Source organism: Montipora capricornis, chromosome 12 (assembly GCF_036669925.1).
Source record: "Montipora capricornis isolate CH-2021 chromosome 12, ASM3666992v2, whole genome shotgun sequence".
Classification (NCBI taxonomy): Eukaryota; Metazoa; Cnidaria; class Anthozoa; order Scleractinia; family Acroporidae; genus Montipora; species Montipora capricornis.
In genome coordinates this window covers 11,310,757-11,318,256 of record NC_090894.1, presented here as the reverse complement: position 1 = coordinate 11,318,256, position 7,500 = coordinate 11,310,757, and positions in this window count along the sequence as shown.

The following is a 7,500-nucleotide window of genomic DNA, read 5'->3' as shown; positions in this document are numbered from 1 at the left end:
TACGTTTAACTTTGCATTTACTATGGATATAGAGCCACAGAGCAAGTCCAGCTGATGACATGCCCACGTTGAAAGCTGTGATGTCCTTTCTTAAATAAACAAAACCTAAACTAATCCTCATAATCTTACAACTGATTTTCTTCAAGTCCTCCCAGCCATGTTTTCCCATTTTTATCAAATGAGTAAATGCACACCAATAGACCATATTCGTATTGCCAGTATTGGACTGGAACTAGCTTACGATCGAGGCTAATGCGGGGGAACACATTAAAAAGGTATTTGCATTTGAAAAGATTTCCCCGCATTAGCCTCCTCCTAGGTCTGAGTTCGAGTTCATTCGGGTCATTGTTTGATCAAGTGAAGTGTCATACATGAGAAATATCTGATCTAAATTATCAGATATTTCTGAGGGGTTTATAGGTAAGTTAACAGAAAACGTACTATTCTGGTATATTATCAATGCGGGATTGTTGCGTGATTTGACACTTGGGGTTAGTCACGATAATTATCATAAATAAATATTCATTCATGTAGAACTGCGTTTACAATTTCAATCATTTTTCAAGGGGTCTGAAGTTTCGAGGTCTGAGTTTTCGAGGTCTGAAGTTTCGAGGTCTGAGTTTTCGAGGTCTGAAGTTTCGAGGTCTGAGTTTTCGAGGTCTGAGGTCTGAGGTCTGAAGTTTCGAGGTCTGAGTTTTCGAGACACCCGCTACTTGATGTTTCCCTTTTACTTGGAGTTTGGTAGTGGTCCATCGTTAAAAATATTTTTCCAGTATTTTTCCTGCAGCTGGCTGGTAACTATAATTTTAATTTTTTCTCCAGCTTTGTCGATCACCTTGTAGAGCCTTGCTGGGATGAGGGTGGGGAGACATGAGAATCATGATAATGAAATAAGAAACCATTCACCTGCATGTGTTTGGAAAATACTGATTTTACTTTTGCATGCATTGCACCAGCAAAAATCCAGCCTAAATTTTGCACTGTGTGTAAAGATACTGAGAGAGGAATGTAATCATACATCCAGCAAGACTAGAGGTATTCTGCTTCATACTCTAACATTTTATTATGCACAACTGATCCAGTTTCACTACCCAATGATAGACCCACAATTGCTCTATCTGGCCCACAATGACTCTATCAACAACAACAACAACCACAACAACTACTATGGTATGTGTTACCACAAAACACAATATACAGTAACTCAAATATCTCTATAATTTTATTGTTGTAAGTACCGTATATTCATTATTAAGACTATTACAAGTAGGAGCATTCTCAGAAGTTAATATCCAAACCAATGCTTAGCAAGAGAAAGACTAGAATAACATACAGCTGTATTAATGAAAGTAAGACAGTTTACTTGGATTAAAAAACCAAATTATATTTGCTTGGAAAGTAAATAATTATCGTCTCTTTTCTAGACAATTTTGAAGAGCTGTTTGGAAACCATCTTGTATTAATCACTGACATGCTCACATCTGTGATGTTTAATTTGCAGTAATACTGTTGTCATCATGCAGGATCTCATGAAGGAAAAATGAGAGATGAATAACAACCCTGGCTTTTTTCATCACAAAACCAATAAAATATTCAACGCTGAAATCCTCATCACAATCTCTGAAAACAATCTGGAATGTTGCTTGCCATGCATGGTTTGACCAGATCAGCACACACACAACAGGAAGAGTTTTAGACTTAAGCACTGGAATAAGAATAAATGACATGTTTAAGAAACAACAGGAAACTGATCAAAGTAAAACAATAATATTTAATATTATCACTTGGTCATTTTCATGCACAGATGTCACTTAAGATACTTGAAAAAAACATGGAAATCTGTGCCCTATTTGTAAAGATCCCTTTATAAAAAAACTAAACAACTTAACTGACTCCCTTAATAAGAGGTTTTGTCTAACAATGCAGATAAAAACAGTTGCTCACATCTTGAAAGTAATGACAGTCAAAATGACAGCCAGCCAGATATCAACACTTCCACAAGATTTCTTCAGGTCAGATGACTGGAACAATGAAATCAACAGAAATCTAGAGATCAATTAAATTTAATCATACCACAACCTGGTGTGTCCTGCAAAGCAACACAGAGCTGGAAAAGAAAGAGCATCACCATCTACCATACAAACCATTGCTCTTGCTGTGGAGAACCAGGTCACAGAAAAATCCATGGCTCTCGTATCACATGTCAGAGGTTAAAACTTCTGTTTTGTCAAAACCCTCCGCGTTTTTAGAGGAATTGCCCTTAGGCGAAAAACAGTAAACGAAAAATGTTATCAGTTTAAAATTTACAACTTTTAGGTCTTCAACGAACACGAGCAAACAGACTGTCGAGCAAACATGGTTTGGCAAAGATAACTTCCATGGAAACGACATAAACAAATAAATATTTCATGCCTAAAAAAGCTTACCTCTTTTGACTTTCTCGTTGGAAACAACTCGGGACTACTGTTTAGTTTTTCTGTCGAGTCTATGTTGAGCGTGAGATCTTGATCATCAAAAGGTCCAATAGAACTTTCCTTCACCGCCGAATAAACTCAAAATCAAAGAGCTCAAAAGCTCGAATCAAATGAATCAAATGTGTTCGAAGCGGAGCATGCGCACTCATTTTGCCGCGGTGTCTCCACAGGCATAATTGCGTGTTGAAGATTCTGTTTTTTGAGAAGCTCCATGACCTAGAACTCGTAGACACTGTACCGCCTTGGTTCTCCCCGATCGAGCAAAAAACCTGTCTACGAAAGCGCAGATGCACAAGCCTTTTGGGATGTCCCGCTGTCCGCAGACCACGTGGTAGTGAGAGCCAACCGGATAGATGCTAGAGTTGTGGACCACAAGCGGAAGATTGTCACCATCTTAGAGATGAGTTGTCCATGGGTGGACAACAGAGCTGCAAAAGACCAGGAGAAGACAGAGAAGTATGCCCCCTTGCGGCTGGAACTAAAACAACAGTTTAAAGGATACCGCATAGACCAGCACAACATCATTCTAGATGTACTGGCAGGATACTCCAAAGGACTTGAGAGAACTGTTAGGGTTTTAGTGGGAACGAAGAGTAAAGAAGACTTGATAAAGATGCAGAAGTCCGTGTTAGCTTCAAGTTTACACATTGCCCGCCACTTCAAAATAATGACATCTATAGGATAAGACACTAGTAGAGCATTTTCTAAGTATTTTAACGTGATATCTCACAGAAGGAGATTTGAAATTTTTTTTTCCTTCAAGGTCTACTTAGAAGACATTTCAATGTATTAGTTTCTATAATAAGTTTTTCTTTTAATTTTCTTATTTCCCGTTGGCCCTTAGGTTACGCAACAGCGCCCTACTGTGCTTTAGCTATCGTTTAGCATACAAACGTTTGCACTGCAACTTTTATAATAATAATAATAATAATAATAACAATAATAATAATAATAATAACAATAATAATAATAACAATAATAATAATCATAATAACATATTTAACCAGGGTTAACCCGTAAGCAGAAGGTGTTATCAATAGGTGCCCTGGGAAACAAAATAGCAAAATAATAGTAAAAGCCGTAAAAAATTACAATATACATAAAGATAAAAACTATAGACAAGTATATACATATAAGAAGTCTCAAAACTAAAATTAAAAGTTAATTACAAAGAAAATCCTTAAGCTTCGTTTTAAACATAAATAGGGATTCAAGTTCTTTCAGGTTTGGTGATAAATTATTGAAAGCTTGTGCCCCAGAATAAAAGCATCCTCTCTTAGCAGATTCGGTGTGAACATTTGGAACTAAAAGGTCAAGACCATTACCATAATTATGTGATGACTTGACAAAATATTCTTTGAACACATCTGGAGCATTGTTATGGACACATTTAAAAACAAAAGTTAAAATATGCATCGTAGAACGCGTCTTAAGGGACATCCAACTTAATTGTCGCAACAGCTGATCGTGACTAAGGCAACTCAGCAGCTCTTGTTTGTAACCGTTCTAATGTTTTACATCTAGAAGGAGCTAATTATAAATTATTCCAAACAAAATCGCAATAATCTAACTTAGGGAGAATCATAGCTGTAAAGACTCTTTCAGCTGCGTGAACCGTGAGACTGTTTCTGACCCTACTTAACGTACAAATCAAGGTGTCTAGATACCTTATTAACCAGTCGAGTAACATGTTCCTTGAAAGACGCGGTCTAGGTATAATACGCCCAAGTACTTATAGAAAGGCTTACAATTGAGGACTTGATCTTCTACTAAATAAACACCGCAAAGATTGTCAGAGTCAATTTGATTGCGTTTCATAGCAGTTCCAAAGATCACATATTCAGTTTTCTTAGCATGAATAAACAAATCGCTCTTGGTAGACCAATCTAAGAGAAACTTGAGCTCGACATTTAACACCTGCAACTGCTGGTTTGCATCTGAGGCTGCGTAAGAGATGACGGTATCATCAGCATACATTAATACATCTGTGGCATTCAAAGAAAATAGCAGAGGGCCCAGTATGGAACTTGAGGAACTCCGGAGACCACTTGTTGAGGCCGGGACAGGACACTTCCTACGAAAACTGATTGGGTACGATCAGTTAGGGAATCAGACATCCAACGATGCTCATTATCACGAATTCCAAACAATTGCAATTTATCAAGCAAGATGTTATAATCAATAGTGTCAAAAGCCATGCGGAAGTCCAAAAAGATGGCACCTGTTAGCTGACCAGCATCCATGTTCCTTCTTATGGAGTCAGTAAGGAAAGTAATTGCACTCTGTGTCGAATACTTACGACGGAAACCACATTGGTATCTAGAAAAAAGATTGTGTGACTCCAGATGATCCACCAATTGGTGCTGGACAGCACGTTCAAGAATCTTTGACACCACAGACAAAATTGAAATCGGACGATAATTGTCGATGTCATCCCTCACCCCAGCTTTGAAGAGTGGAATAACCTTATCATGTTTCCAATCATGAGGTATATACTGAGTCGTAATAGACAAATTGATAATATGTGTTATAAGGACGCTGATAGTTACAGCACTATCTTTTAGCAACCTGAGACCATCAAGGCCTGTTGCTTTTGTTGCCCTTAATTGTAGTAACTGTTTGCAAACGAAACCATTAGTGACTGGTGCCATGTAAAACTTATCAGAAGAAGACTTGGAACAAATCGGCCAAGCAACAGAACTTCTTTTGAATCGATCAGAGATTCGTAAGTATTTACAAAATTGATTTCCAATACTTTAAAAGCCCGGTTTACACTACAGAACATTTTCGGCACGGCTCGAGTGAAATTGGCACGGGTGCCTAAAAGAGATCGCCAAACTTTGTTTACACTACACCATTTTTACCGTATCAAAAATACCAACAAGCGCGAGTGGAATAATTGTTTTATTAAAAACGCCCCCAAAATATAGAAAACTAGACTACAATAAAAATAAAAAGGCCCAAAAAATCACGCGTATGCTTGCCGTGTTTGTAGATCATGGTATAATGGCTCATAACCCATGATGGCTTAGCCAATCAAAACTCTCGAATTGCATTATCCAATGATCCAGTTTTTAATAACAAGTGTTAGTATATACTAAAACAGTCCTCGACCGTTGATTTGGAATCGCTGAGCGTTCTCTTCGACCTGCAAAAAAATTCCTCTGGTACCCAGGGTGCGGATGAAAGGACAATCCTGGGCAAGACTGAAATTGAAATCTGGGGCGACATTGTAGCCGCAGACCAGCGGGACACATTGTCCATGAAGAACCTAGAAAAACGACCAGTCTCTCCGGAGTCTGTGGCGCGATGGATGTCATTCGATTGTTCTTCCAACTGTTGCCGAGCAACTAGCTTAGCGTCCAGGGCCCAGTTCCTCAAAAGCTAATCTAAGATTAAAAATTAACCAAACAGTTTATTTCTCTATTCCCAAATGCTGTTCAACGCAGATTTTCGGCAGAACTCTACATGAGAAGACGTCAATCTTGAAAAACAAAAATAAGCAAAAGAAACTTTCACCAAAAAGTTGAAAACGTGAAACAAAAGTGTACGCTAATCCTGAATTAAGTTAATCGGCTTTCGAGGAACCGGGCCCAGACCTTCTCATGGGCGGCGCGGTCACCAAGGTCTTGCAAAGGTATATACATTGTATGTCGTATTCTCACCAGTGTCTCACAGGTCAAACTTGAGAGTGCATATATTTGTGTGATCAGCATCGTTTGTATCTGCAAAAGGCAAATGGCGAGCTGAGATTTGCGTTTGCCAAAAATCAACGAACCTTGTTTGATTTGAATTAATTCCTAGCCCATTTGCTGCGGGAACCGAGAAACGTCTCCAAAGATAGGACCAAGTGAGAATGAAATTTTTTTCATGCTTGCACGACAAGCAGCGGAAGCAGCTGACCGCCTTTTCCCGTTGGATCAAAAGTGAAGCTAAATTTCACTGTTGTGATACAAAGTACATAAGAAGTTTGCCGTTGGATCATCCAAGAAAGTGAAGTTGCTACAAGCTCTTGTCATTCACCGACGGCAACTCCTGCTCTCCGTCTTACACTCCACTTCACATTTGTCGAGTACTTCAGATCAAAACTCGAAATACTCACGCTGCTGTGAATTTCAATGAACGTGAACTTGAATCAGTAAAATAAGCCGTACAGAAACTAAGTTGACGCTTAATTTTAACAAGACTGGCCTTTTTAGAGTTTATCAGTGACCCTCGTAAGCGCGATTTCTTCATGCAGAAGATTAAATGTTTGGGTCAGTTTGTTTCGATTTTTTTTTTGTTTGACTTGCTACCACGTGCTCAGAAACAGACAAAAAGACTGACAGCTGTCATGGGTTGGAGTCCCGTACAAGGATGGTTTTTTTGAGGATTTTTGTTGTTCCACAAGCGACGACGATCTTCACTTAATTAATTAAATATCCACAGTTCGCGTGTATGAATTTCATACATCTTTTATCACAGCATGCAAATCATCGACAGCAATCTCTTTCAGGCGCTGTTACAATTTGCAATTTTTGGTGCAACTTGTCTCGCAAAATGCCATTGCGAGACAAGTTGCACGAAAAATTGCGAGCTGAGCTCGGTCAATCAAGCATCCAATAAAATACATGGCATTCTCACGTGACTTCAGTGGTTCAAGAGGGCGTCGGAGGGAGAGAAATTCGGACGCCACTGATGCCACGTGAGAATGCCATGTATTTTATTGGATGCTTGATTGACCGAGCTCAGCTTGATTCTCACGATGGCCGCACACAGTGAGGAATTTGCCTCGAGAGGCCAAAAATAAATCCTCACGGCTTCGCGAGGCGAATTTCTCTGCAAAATTTCCCCGCACACGTGAGGAAGCGGCTGAGCAAAACCCCTCGCGAGGCAGTTTGCTCAGCCCTTTCCTCACTAGTACTGTGTGCGGCGGGCTTTAGGGGCTCTTCACATGATCCCGGTTAACCGGGCTGGCTCGGTTAAGCTTCGTTCCCACTGGCGACATAAGGATCATAAGCATAATCATAATCATAAACATAAACAT